At 34.1% G+C, this 14,671-nt stretch overlaps 2 long non-coding RNA genes across 3 annotated transcripts in view; one reads left to right on the top strand and one right to left on the bottom strand.

Annotated features, from left to right (window-relative positions):
• LOC148947033 (uncharacterized) overlaps nucleotides 1–5,965 on the top strand; it is a 45,332-nt gene extending 39,367 nt beyond the window's left edge. For both annotated transcript variants that reach the window (XR_016142455.1, XR_016142456.1), the window contains 2 exons: nucleotides 2,374–2,557; nucleotides 5,902–5,965. This is a non-coding gene — a long non-coding RNA (uncharacterized LOC148947033). The remainder of the gene's footprint in view (nucleotides 1–2,373; nucleotides 2,558–5,901) is intronic.
• Nucleotides 5,966–8,445: 2,480 nt separating this feature from the next.
• On the bottom strand, nucleotides 8,446–13,882 carry LOC148947035 (uncharacterized). The gene is made up of 3 exons (XR_016142458.1): nucleotides 13,637–13,882; nucleotides 11,489–11,627; nucleotides 8,446–8,623 (listed from the first exon to the last, which is right to left on the bottom strand). It is a non-coding gene; the product is annotated as an uncharacterized LOC148947035 (long non-coding RNA).
• Nucleotides 13,883–14,671: the final 789 nt, after the last annotated feature.

Genomic DNA, 14,671 nt, shown 5'->3' on the forward strand with positions numbered 1-14,671 from the left:
AAAGCCTATTTTCTATTTAGTTTTACCCCAACTTGAATTCTGGATGGGACAGTAAAAATAACTACAGATTTATATTTCTCACGCAAGGCTAGGCTGCTAGTCTAAGTGATCTAGGTCAATTTCTTGACCTGGCATAATTTTCTTTTTGTGCAAAGGTGTCACTATAACTGTTTTGTTTGTATTCGTACCAAAGGTGTTCTAGCTTCAGTTTTATCATAAATATTTTTCTTTTCAGGTTAGGATTTTGAAATGGCAAATTTTTGGCTTTAGTAGCTTAACCACTTGTGCACATAGATTTCTACTTTCAAATCATGATGTATTTTATGGCTGCTTGATTCTAACCTGTCATCTTCAAAATTTTGAAACGCTTTAAGCTTTCCAATTCTTTCAAGATTCTGGCCCTGTTTGAGATTAAAGCATATGCTGCAATATAGTAGTTCTAAAATTGCAGAAACTCAAGAAATCTTTATTTAGCCAATTAATTTTATCTGTACCACTTGATGCCAACTTGAGGGGGGAAATATGCCATTTATAAAACAATGTCACTTGAGGGGGAATATATTTCCCCCCTCCATTCAACTCAACCTCCATTAAAGTCAGCCCTAACTCAATTCAAGCACACCCAAGATCAGAATGAAGGTTGAGAAGGGAGGGGAATGAATTGCATGGTGTTGAGTTGAATGGGGTTCGAGTTGCATGGGGCTTAATTTAATAGGGGTTGAGTTGCATAGGATTGGGATGAATGGTGGTTGATTTAAACGGAGGTTAAGTTAAACAATGGTCGAGTTCAATAGGGGTTTAATCAAAGGGGGGTTGAGTTACAGGCACACCCAACCCAATGGTATATATTGCGTTTTGAGCTGAGAAAAAAAAGAAATGGTATATTAAAGCTATTTCTCAGACGTCACCAATAGACAATATACGACTGATTATTTCCAAATTGTTTGCGAAATGGGAACAAATGTGTGAAATATGTTTTGACTGTTGACTGCCAACCAAGATTTACTAATAGGTAACGCTAATCCTCTGAAATCTAAGCGACCAAAAGAGCTTTCAGGATTATCCACCTAAGCTCAGAGTTAGTTTTTATTCATAGTTGGTTTTCTAAGTATGGGCACTTACGGCATTGGATTCTGGGGAAAATCAAATGAATAATTAAACTTCAATGGAAGTTCAATAAACACTAAACGAGAACAATTGCAATCCTATCCAAACTTGTGTTTTTCTTTCCTAAGTAGTTTACTAAAAGAAAGATGCTTGATGAAACTTTGTGAAACTTTAAAACTTATGAAACATTCAGCCAAAAGAGGAAAATATTAGTAACCCTACTTAAGCCTGTATTTTCTTTTATCGAAGTAATTTCTTTTTAACAAGAAAGACGATTCATGAAAGTTCATGGAATTTCAAAACTTCATTAAACCTCAATGAACATTACCCAAGCCCAAAATAGTATTTATTTATTCCCTAGGTAGTTACAAAGTAAGATATACCATAAAACTTCATGAAGTTCAATGAGAGAAACAAATAAACTTTCTAATGGGAATAAATCCGTTTTTTAGACAGTTTTACTTTTACTGTCTAAATAAATGGATTTATCGCCATTTAAAAGTTTATTTGTTCGTCATAGAACGGCAGTTTGGTCTAAGAAAACAACACCTTATTAAAGGTGTTTCGTCTAAAATGAGAGAAAAAAAAATTCATTCCCACTAAAAATCGTAGTTTCCTTCCCTAGGTAGTTTATTAAAAAATAGAGGCTTGGTGAAACTTTTTGAAACTTCAAAATATCAGTAAAAAGAAGAAAATATTTGTAACACTACTTAAACCTGCATTTTCCTTTCTCGAAGTAGTTTTTTTTTTTTTTTTTTTTTTTTTTTTTTTTTTTTTTTTTTTTAGCAGCAGAGACAATTTATGATAGTTAATGGAACTTAAAAACTTCATTCAACCTCAATGTTCATTACCCTTCCCAAGATAGTATTTTTTCTTTCCTAGGTAGTTTATTATCAAGTAAGACATGCCATAAAACTTCATGAAGTGCAATGAGAGAAAAAAATTGCAGTCGCATTGAAAATTGTATTTTTCTTCCCTAAGTAGTTTATTAACAAGAAAGAAAATCCTATACAACCCTACAAAACATAATTGTAACCCCATGAAGAAGGAGACAATGCTGCCATATTTTTGTACTAAAGTTTTTAATAGCCTACTTAAAACCGACCGACAAAAAAGTCACCGAACGTTGCGTTGGTGGGGGGGGGGAAGGGTTGCCTGGAGAATTCATCTACCCTACTTGTGCTACCTTACCGTGAACATGATGATATTGTTTGCCACGGATGGAGCTTCGCGAAAAATCTGATTTGATTTATTTTTTTTCTTTAGGAAGAAAACAATGCACTTGGCAATTTCAATTTCCTTGGTCCTGTGATTCAGAATCCTTTTTTTGACCAGTCCCTTCCCCGTTTTGTCTCAGAAGAACCGTCTTTGTCACTTCGACTTGGAAGTACTGCGCAAGTGCCTCTGATGATGGGTGTTACAAGAGATGAAACCGTAGAATATATCGGAAGTAAGAAAATTTTTTGAACCTATTCTAGCCTTTTGGACTAACCACCACGTTTCAACTTTCGGATCATTGGCAAAATTTTGGCAAAATATTCGTAAAATATTGGTAAGATCATTGGTAAAATTATATATCATTGGCACAAAAATATTATTTTGTGCCAAATATATTGAATCACTTTGCTTCAGGTAAAGCTAGAAGAACTGGACCGACACATAAAAAATAAAAGAAAGAATAGCGTGGAAAAAAAATGCATTGAATAAAGAAAAGAGGAAAAACTGAATACAAAAAGAAACGAAAGATTTGTTACAGTACGCACTAGGGAAGGCAGGTACGTATTATATTCCTTCGGAACCCCTCCCCTCTTACCCCTTAGATATGTCTAGATCATCGCGACTTACCTTATTGTTCTGTATACGTCACATAATTTTTGTGTTTTTTGGGATGTTTTTTTCAATCTTACCCTCATCCTCAGGGACGCACACTGGAGGGGGGGGGGTGGCTGGTACGGTCCCCCACTCCTCAATTCTAAAATTTTCCGAGGGCATTTTATTACAAAAAAAAAACTTTTTTTCATGGTTAGCAAATCCCTACCCCTCGGAATCAAGGTTCACCTCCAAAAATTAATTCCTGAATATATTCCTGGACAAAAGAACGTACTTTCGACATAAGAAGGGACAATTTGTTTTTTCGAAATAACTATCAATACAAGGGAAAGACAATTAATGTCATCAGACAGAAAGGCAAGGAATAAATCAGTATTATAAATGTTTAAAATAAACCAAAGTGTTAGTTTTGCATATTTAATGTTTCTCTTCCACGTAGCAACAGTAACAAAAAAAAATATGATACTTCTCTAAAAAATTATTAATTTTGATCTAAACCTATGAGAGGACGAAAGCTCCTAAAATAGTGCCTGAAAAATTGAATTATGCGCAATATTTCTGATGGATATAACACTTGGTTTTAAAGTGTCTTTTTGCAATTGGATACGAAACTTACGGATTTGTTTGATCACTAGACTGTTTGACTGTTTGATCACTAGAAAAAAATTTACAAAAATCACTAGAAAAATTAATTTACAGTTGCTCATTTCACAATTTTAATAACTTTTAATGATTAACGTTAAACTTAATGAACTTGAACATAGTTCAAATTACCTTGAACAAGAAATTATTTTGATGTAGACGTTTTTTTGGTTAAAACTCCTTTTTCTTATAGTTTTGATTACTAAAGGTGCATGTTGCTCTTTACTTACAGTTTGTGTCTACTAACTGTTTGATTGATCTCTATTTCCATGGACCAGTTTAAAATTTCAAAGTGGACAAATGAAGTGTGTCAAACGTTGCTGCTTAGAATAAAGAGTTGCGATAAGTTGTTTTTATAAATTATAAAAGATCAAGCAGCAAAGACGTGTAACGTCTTCCGAAGCATTGGTTCAAACAGGTCCCCTTTGAATGTGATAGTCATTTTCTTTAAGAAAGAAATGCTTTTTCTTTCACGGATTGGGTGAATACAAAAGCAGGACCGAAAGACGGTCAGTTTTCATTTTTGTTTCTACCTAGAAAGGTCAACAGTAATACATTTTTCCCAGGTAAATAACAGGCATTTTTGCAGGCTGAGAGACCCCTCCTTTTAGTGTTTTGAAACTTAGCCCTCATGTAAGCCCTCTTGTAGCTCAAATCATGTAACTGAACCCTTGTGCGACTGAACTATCGTTCAGCAGATACCTTCTGTAATTCGAACCAATGTAAGTCGATCCTTGTTTAACTGAATCGACGTTTAACTGAACCCATCCAACCTCATTCAACTGAACCGTCATTCAACTCAATCCCCTTGCAATTTACTTCTTATTTAACTGAAGCCTCGTTCAACTCAAACCCTCTTTTTATTTTATGCTGCTTCTGTTCAAAACTCCCTCCAACCTCCTTTGACCTCCCTCCCCTCAAATACCTCCTCTTCTTCTGTCTTATATATTTGAAAATTAGCAAAAATTTTCATGCCAAGAGCCTGAACACTTTTGAATCTTGTGGTTGCAGCAGTAGATGTACTCTAGTAGAAATAAGACCACGGCCCATAATAGCCAAAACGTTAATAACAAGTTAAAAAAATCGTGTTTCGTAAGAAACATTGGCCGTTAATACCGATTCAGGAATGATAATTTTGATTTAAATTCATCTTAATAGTAGAAGTTTAATTGCTGAAAAAGAATTATGGGAATTTTTAAAAACGCTGATAAGTCTCCTTTTTTCTATTGTATGTCTTTGGCACTAGTAGGACACTAGACCGTCTTAGAGAGTTATTGACGGTCATTTGAAAGTTAATACTCACATTTATGCTCTTTTTACAATGTCGTCATGACAACACCATCATACAATGGCACCAAAATACGATTTTTGTGTCATTTCGAGAGTCTGACGGCTTGGAATCGTAAATGATCTAAGACTGAAATTTCCATGTTCGAAAAACCTTAAACTGATGCTTAAAATCCTCCACTTGAATGCTCCTCTTCCGAGTCCATCCGGAAGTAGAAATAAAGAGTTTTTAAAAGAAAAATAGCAAGTTAAAAAAACTGTTCAAATATAAAGCTGATTCTCTAATGATAACTTCTATTTATTTTCATACCAACAATAAAATAAATCATGAAATAAATTCTTGGGAATTCTGAAAAAGTTCTTGAAACCCGAACGTCCCTTCTTTTTCTTTCTTTGATTGAAGGTTCAGTTAAATGGGATTGAGTTGCACGGGGTTTAGTTAAACAGAGTTCAATTGAACGAGAGCTCAGTTACACGATTGTTCAGTTAAATGGGTTTGAGTTGCACGGGGGCACAGTTAAACGGACTTTCAGTTGCATGAGGCCTCATTTGCACTAGGATGCAGTTGCAAGGGGCTCAGTTACACGAGGATTCAGTTACACCCACCACAGGTAGAGGATTTACTGTAAAATAAAGCCACAGGGCCTTAGTAACAAACAAAATACCAGTTCTAGCACAAATGAATAATTCAAGACCGTACACAAACGTTCTTTTTATCTTATTCCGGTTTGAAGATTTTTTGATGTTTGATTTTTTCTGAAAATCTGCCTTTTCTTCTTCTATCGCTTACAAAAATAGTTAAAAGTTGGACTTTCAATATCCAAATAACCTTTTGATATACAAAAATCGTTTTTGTCAAATTTTGGAAGCCTAAGAAAATCCCTTCAAAGAACTTGGTACTTAGTAGTAACTATAAGCTTAAACTAAAGGCTCTAAGGTTGTTTTACAGTTAATTTTTGTAAAATTTTTATTGTTGGATGTGAATTATCACATCCAAAATTAGCAGTAATCAAAAATGTATTCTTTCTTTTTCAGAATACGTCTTGACAAAGAACAACAATAATCCGTTGCTAAAACGTGGAATCGTCATTGAACTTCTGTAAACTCAAATAGGTAATTTTTTTTCTTTTACATACTATAAAGTGTCAAAACTTTATTGTCTTTATTGATTTTTTACTTATTTTCCTAAGCTTGAGTTTCTTTACTTTTATGTAGAATTCAGGATTCCGTACTGCGAGAATGAAGCTGAAGCAGAGTTCTTCAGAATCTATAATGTTAGTATCACAATTTATTAATGTAAGAGGTCAATTTTAAATGCTCTTGGAGACCTCAATTGATCAAATTAGATCGACTGTGAATCCCTATCAGTTGAAGAAAGCTTGTTTTCCCTATTTACAATTTGTCGGAGGTTAGCGGTCCTTGGAGGTTAGCAAGCCTATAGCTATCAATAAACTTGCTTTTGAGCTAAGAATGAACGTCTTCTGATCTTGAGTCATCAAATGCAATGGGGAAATCAGTCTTTCTCAGTCTTATACACTTTCTGAAATTTGACTTTGCATCTACAGTAATGATTTATCGCTATTTCTAGTTATTTCTTGTTATTTCTAGTATTTCTAGTATTTCTAGTATTTCTAGTTATTTCTAGTTATTTATATTGCCTAAACAAAAAAATTCACTAAATCGGCACATAAATCACTAAATTATTGAAGAAAATCACTAAAAATCACTGAAATCTAGTGACTTTTTTTTAACGTGTGTCAGCCCTTCCTAGACGTACAGACGTACGTTTGGGTGCACCAGAAGTACCAAACTTTATATCTTCGTCCAGCAGAGGCCGAAGCGGCGAAATACCAGAAAAGAATGAGCTCGGAAAGCCTATCTCTGAAATTCTGTATCTTCAAGTATTTCTCACTTTTTAAGAATGAAAAAAATCACAATTATGCGATTTTTGTAATACTTAAAATATATTTATTAGGTTTGAGCAAAGGACAGCCAGAGTTTTCTCCAGCCAACCAATCCGATCGTTTTATTTTTTTAGTCCTGGTTCGAAATCGTTTTGTTGACGCTTACGTCTGTTTGATTTTTTTAGCCCTAGTTCGTAATTGTTTCTTGTGCTTACATGTAAAGCTAATCTTACTGCTATGAGATATGATGACAGTCAAAATGAAGTTAAGCACTTAACGTATGAACAAAACGAATGAATAGATTCAGTTCCCTCCTTTAACTAAAATAACAACTGAATGGCTTTATTTGTTGAACCAAAGTGAAAAATATAATAAAATGGTGATTCGGCTCACACTAATTGTGAGCTGTCCAGGTGATGTGAATCTGGCTCACGCAAATTGACTTTTTCATGATAGCAATATATTGATTTGTCAATTTTAAAGCCGGTGTATTGTTTTAATAAATTTATGAAAACTGAAATATTTTAAGTATTCTATACACTAAAACACAATATAAATAGTTATGAGTCCACTTTCTTAAGTTCTATCAATTTTTCCATTAAAACCCACTGCGGTTTCATGTTCTTACAGAGCATATTTTAACCAGAAATCGTCCATTCGGGTGAATGAACAATTTCAACGAGCTGAACTGACGAAAAAATGTCTCTGTCGAATGGTTCACCAAACCAATGGTGGCTCACAGAAAAAAAACAGTTCGCCTCAACTTGTTCAGTTCTGTAAAATAAGTTCCTTGCAAAAACACACCCCTTAATATAGGTCCTTTTTCTGCCTTCTGTTGTTCGCACTAGCTATTTCTTGCTTCAATTATGTAAATTAATATGAATCTTAGTTTACAGAATGTAAAAAGATCAGACGAATTACTCATTATGTAAGAAGGACTCTTTAAAGTCCAACCCCTAGAAAATGAAAAGCTTCCTATTAAAACGAATCCAATAAGTGGTTTTTTAATACTTAGCCTCCCTCATGTAAATGAATTGACCTTGCCTATTGTGACACGAAAAGAACTATATGATGTTTTTTTTTTGTCATACCGAATATTAGCCCCTTGCGACGACACACACAGAGACCACACATACCCAGAAACGACACAAATATAAAGACGATATACACACAGAGATGATACATGGACAGAGACGACACACACACAGAGACGACAAATGCAGAGAGACGACTAACACACAGAGACGACAAAAACAAAGAGACGACACACGCACAGAGACGACACAAAAACAGAGACATCACACACGCATAGATGACACACACACAGAGACGAAACACAAACAGAGACAACACAAACACAGAGACAACACACACAGAGAGAAGACATACTTGTAGAAAGAACAAACCCAGAGAGACGATACACACAGAAAAGCGACAGACACAAAGAGAAGACACACACACAGAAATGACACACACCCAAAGACGACACACACATAGAGACGACATACGCACAGAGACGACGCACACACAGAGACGACATAAACACAGAGACGACACACACCCAGAGACGACACACACATAGAGACGAAAAACACAAAGAGAAGACAAAAGCACAGAGACGACACACACACAGAGAAGACACACACAGAGAGACGATACTGACACAGAGACATATCTTTGATGCTAGGATTAGTTTTGGAATAATTTCCAACAAGAAACGTATCTCCCTTGGTCTATAGATGTCAATCAAAGTCGCTTTACTTGGCGGCTCACTAATTTTCATGTAGCGTGGATTTTTTTCAGAGAAAGGTAGCCAAGATAGTTCACTCTCTGTGGCTTCTGGGGTTGAATTTCTGTAATAATAACAGATTAAGTCATACGATAATTGTCAAATGGGAACAAACTACTCAGTCAAAAATTATATTTTCTATACTATCGTTCTGATTATATAATAATAATAACAATTTATTTATAATCCACAAATGAACATTAGAAATGAAACTGCAGAGTGAATACAAAAAAAAAAAAAAAAAAAACATCAATACGGAAACAAAAAAAAAAAACAAAAAAATACAAATTAAATTAATGCCTTGTTTGGAGTGGCCATATAAGCTCAGGTTACTGGGCTTCATGCTTTCTTTTGTTGATTTTTTGTGAATAAATTATGTCTCCTTTGAAAAATAATAATACCTACAATGTTTTTTTTATATACTAAAGATGACTAATACAAGGTATTACAAAGTTTTTATATAACAAGAAGAGTTCTTCGACGGATATTTTTTTTTGGCATACCCCACTCCTATATTTGTAAATATGAAACTTTAATTTCATAACTTAGATAAATTTAGTTCGGTATGTTTCGAAAGTTGTCTATCAATCTCATCGTGTTTTAGGGGGGCTTTTGTGAAAGCACAGAGGAGAGGATATTGACACATACGATTACAGGATTCCTGGTCAAGTTCACTTCCATTTTCTGTTGATTTCAATGGGTATTAACGCAGTATGAAAGAACAGTAGTTTGTTTTGTCTAGGCATATATTTGTCAGAACACCAATACGGAAACAAAAAAAACAAAAAAATAAAAATTAAATTAATGCCTTGTTTGGAGTGGCCATATAAGCTCAGATTACTGGGCTTCATGCTTTCTTTTGTTGATTTTTTGTGAATAAATTATGTCTCCATTGAAAAATAATAATTCCTACAATGTTTTTTTACATACTAAAGATGACTAATACAAGGTATTACAAAGTTTTTAACGCTCATCGTCAGGCAATGAAGGTTGGATTTACTGCAAACTACGAGTACTACTGCTAATAACTCATCAAGACACGAATCTAAGCCGCCCAAGGCAAACTGTGCTGCGCATGTTCCTCCGCCACACCAGACTGTTCAAACTTTTACTTCTTCTGATAAGATTCCTGGCCTCTTTAGTAAAAACGATTTAAAAATATTTTTAATGTCGTCTGGAGAAAAAAAAATAGATCCCGCTTGAACTCTGGGAGAGATATGCACTATTAGACCTAAATATTGAGACCTAAATCATTAGTATCTTCAATATCTTGAAGGGAAAGATAAAATTGATGGCAAATCATCAAAGGGTATGGATTAGCTTGTACGATGCCATTAGCTTCCTTGGATCCTCAACCACTAAAAACAAATTGAACCACTTGGATCCTCCAGTTGTTCAAACGTTCTCTCAATAGTGACTGTACTAGAATACACCTAACTTTTCCTGTATGGAGTCCCTTGTATACCAGATTTGAAAAATTATGCAATTCAGTATTAGTATGTTGTCTCTTACTAACAATGTAAAACAGCAAAACATAAATCGAAATATATCTTCCTGCTTGAAACCTCTGCATAATTTTCTCAGTGGCAGCTCTGGCATATCTTGTGCCCGGGGCAAAATTTTTATCAGCACCCCCTCCTGTCTTCCACAAAATTTTCAGTCCAAATTTTAACAAAATTTTGTATTTATTAACAAAATAATTTTCAATTTATTAATAATTTATTTTCGATTATTTTTAATTTATTTCATTTTCATTTAATTATTTAATTGTCATATTTGATTATTGTTTATTTTTTAATTTATTTTTATTTTATTAGTCATTAACAGTTTATTAACTATTATCATTTATTAACTGCGTCTTTTCACCTTATTTTAATAGAAATTAAATTTCCATAATTACAAAATAGTTATAACCGTTAGATTATTATTATAAATTTGAGCGATTAAAGATTCTGCACTCAGGGTAAGTTATATATCCTCCATAGATTGAGGCAGTCTTCTAAACAAGAGGAACCTTTCGACAAAACCAGTTGACAATGACTATTTATGGCGATTACCATCATCGATGTAACGCTTTGGCGGTTTTTTAATGCAAGCTTATGCACTTCCAGCCGTATCAGGAGAGCTGAACGCAGTTGATCTTGGTGGGACGTGCGATGTTCAGCTACTACGAGTTGTTCTACGAGTTCTACCAAGAGCTGTTCATCCTCACCCCTGAAGAAGCTGTCCTCTCCCGCGTTAGGTTATCAGGACATTAAATAATGTCGGATACGAGAATGTTTACTGTAAAGAGGCCATTAGAAGATTTTACGCTTAATGCGATTCAATAAGTTTCTTGGGTTATTCATAAGGTGTCACGCCTTCAAAATAGACGGTTTGTTGTCAACCAAATGGAAGCACATCCTTGCCCCCAAATCTTTTATCGTATGTTTAAATCCTCTTTACACAAAAGGATTAAAGTCTTGAACTTAGTGTGTTTCATCAATATCTGACGCGAAAGTTAAGAACAAGCTGAATAGTTAAAATCTTCGCCTGAAAAATCAGTATGTTACCGCCACCCTCAAATGACTGCTTTTTAGACCAAATAAATGCTGTGACACCAATGCTGTACAGACCAAAGTCCGTCCAAAAAGTCAGTGTCTTACCCACTATCTTCAAATCAATACCGTTCAAACCAGTCATATTAGAAGGATTGAACTATTGGTGGTATTCTCGAATTAACTAAATATGAAATATAAATAATAAATATTAAAATTATAATAGAAATATCAAGAAAACAGAAATATTCTCGAGGATTAAGCCTCAAAGCGATCCAGAGCTTTTTTTAAATGCAGAAGCTTACGTTAAAGTTTAATTGTTATTCTTTTTTCAAATCCAAAATACATCAGAGACCCTTCTTTTGAAATTAAAACAGAAAACTATTGCATACTTAGTCTTGGAAAAATTTGTCCAGAGTTCTTAAACTAGTTCACGGATTTGTGCATCATTCTCTGAAACAAGTCATATTTCCTGGGGACCACCTCGAATCGGGAACAGCATAGGTAGATCGTCACCATGTTCCACTTTGGCTGAAATCATAATTTTGTTTTTATTACATAACATTCAAAGAACAACCTTATATAAGCTGTCCAAAAAAACTGTTCGTGCCTACTCAAAGTTTTTGATTGCGTCGGTAATTTAAATATCGTCAGAGAAAATCCTAGATCTTCAGAAGGTTGAGCGAATTCTAATTTTCTTATTTACTCATCAGTATCAATATTTTCCTTAAGCATGCTTTCTGATATGAAAAGAGAGAGAGAGAGAGAATAATTTCAAAAATAGGGAGAAAGAGAAGGATAGAGGGGAACTGGGAGGGAAAAAGAGAGCACTTCAGAAGATTTAGAAAATTCTATTTTTGTAAATAACTTTTCACTGTCAGTGTTTTCCTAGATATATTTTAGTTTGACAATTAGAGAGGTCACTTCTGGGAGAAGTCCCCACTCATCGCTAATTTGAAAAAAGGGGGAATGGAGAGGTGAAATAAAAATGGAGAGAGAGCAAGCTCTTCAAGACATTTCTATTTTTGCAAATATCTCGTCAGTATCAATATTTCCTTAAATTCATTTTTGTATGATAATTATGGAGACATTTAAAGGGGTAGAGGCCTGTCCCCATCCCTTTCTAAGAGTTAAAGCATAGTATAAAAATACAAAGGTGGAAATTTTACTTGAAGAAGATGCATAAAAAGCATTTTCTTCATCCCCCCTCCCTAAAATAATCAGGTCTCGTATGCCAAAAAACTCGAATGACACTGCAAATAAAAAAAAACCTGAAATGAGTTAGCAAAAATGAGTAACCTGAAATTCGTAAGTTTCTCAGAAAGAGGAAAGTCCTTAAAGGACGAGAGCCAATTTTTGTGATAGGGCCTAGATCCTCCTGCTCCCTACTAGTGCAACTTTTTCCCTAATTATATTTTCAAATTATATAGGGCAAAGAAGCTCTCACTGGCGCTATCATTTCGGTGTTATTTGTTATTCTTGTCACCAGAATGCTGTTTTTTTTGTAGTGCAGTAGGAAGCTTTATAGTGACATCTATCTTGGGACAACTAAAATTAGATGATAATATTTCTCATGTGAAAATTTTGAATTTTCAACAATGTTATACACTTTACAAATTTAAATTTAAAAAATACATTAGCTGTCACTGGCAAAGTAGCTCTCATTGACACTATCATTTCAATGTTATTCTTGCCACCTGACTGCATTTTTTTTGTAGTGCAGTAGGGAGCTTTATAGTGGCATCTACTTTGAGACAACTAAAAATTAGATGGTTATATTGCTCATTTGAAAATCTTGAATTTTCAATAACGTTATAAGCTTTGCAAATTTAAATTTTAAAATAATTTTCGCGTCATCACTGGAAATACATTAGCTGCTTGAAACCATTAAAAAAAAATTAATTGGGTACTAGTAACAAGTTAGAGATATTAGGAAGACTAAATACAAATAAAAGTAAAAAATTAATTGATATTAATTAATGGCGATCCTAAACTGCATACTCCACATTAAAACTTTAGTGATAGAAAAACATTTCTTATACAGTGTGAAAAAGTTACTAGTACAAATAGCATATGCGCTAGATTTTGTTTCAAGGGGGGAATACCTCTCTGTCTAGGGGGTAAAATTTGAAGAGAGCAAAAAAAAAAACTAGTGTATTAGATGGAAAATGCAAGAAAACATAGACAAGTTCGTAAAGATTTCGGAAGAATGTTCTATGTATTAGGGTTTATGTGCCTGTATTCAAGCCATATAGTTCATCTTGCTTAGTCATGTGAGAAAAAAAAACACAGTTCTTCATGAGTTCCAACTAAAAAATTAATTAATATATTCTCGTTTTGGGCAGCCCTGATATTATAAAAAAGATTCTCTGTGCTTGAAGTATTTTTGCGTTGAATCAAAAATTCTGGAGCCGACTGCTTGGCAGCTCTGTTGAATTCCACTGTAATCCTAGAATTGTGCTTAGTTTCACAGTAATTTCGTTTCAGCATGAGCATAGAGAAATAAAAACAAATAGAAATATGAAATGAAAATGGCATACCCCTTCCTCCAACATAGGATTCGTAGATACCGAGCACATTTAAAACTTTTGACAGTGTAACATCAGCGGAGTATTCGTAACTAAAAAAAATACACAGGGGCTGTTCTCGAATAAAATGAGGCGGTTTGAAATGCAGATGATCGAAACGTAAAGTCATTGCTGGCCTGAAAAGACAAAAATTCACATATGTAAATACAAGAAACATATAAACTCCTCTATTTACCTTTAGATAATACAGCATATATGTACGAGAGGTAGCGAAATGTCCTATGCTCTCCATTTAAGGTTTTTTTTTTTAAATAAATCAATCTAGAACTCTCTTCATGACTCCACCTCTTCGCCCACGCAAAATGACAAGCGTTTAGCACATTATGACGAGAACTGAAACTATTACTCTGATGTGCTGGGAACTTCCCATTCAGTGCGCTATAATGTGTTTCATTTTTGAAGAAACTTTTCGCTTCTGTTAAGCATATATACCGATGTTGTTTTTAGATAATTCATAAGAGTTTCTTTGAGTAAATTTATTGGTTCCTTAATCCAGTTTCTTGCAAAGTCCAATTTTGTTTCAATAGATTTGGGCTAATCTAGAGCCTTTTTCAAACAGTTCATGGTAATGAACTGTAAGTAAGGAGCGACCCCGCTCAATAGTAACCGAAACTCAAAAAATCGGACCAATTTTGATACCAATAGATACATAAAAAGAATTGGATTTTTATGCTGATTTAGATATATAAATTTCATCAGGTTTAGTGTTAACCATCAAAAGTTACCTGAGAATATTTTGCCTTATTTTCGAAAAAGGGGGAAAACACCCCCTAAAAGTCATAGAATCATAATGAAAATCACACCATCAGAAGAAAATGTGGAATTTTGTAATTTTTTTTTGTCCCAGAAGAAAGATCATGGATGCTTGTTTATTTATTATTATTTTTTCCCAAAGGTAATCGTATCGACCCAATGGTCCTAAAATATCGTAAGAGGGTTCATTCGAATGGAAATAAAAAGTTCTAGTCCCCTTTTTAAGAGACCAAA

The sequence above is a fragment of the Artemia sp. Qi Xiang Cuo genome, chromosome 11 (genome assembly GCF_049724085.1).
Source record: "Artemia sp. Qi Xiang Cuo chromosome 11, ASM4972408v1, whole genome shotgun sequence".
Taxonomy (NCBI): Eukaryota; Metazoa; Arthropoda; class Branchiopoda; order Anostraca; family Artemiidae; genus Artemia; species Artemia sp. Qi Xiang Cuo.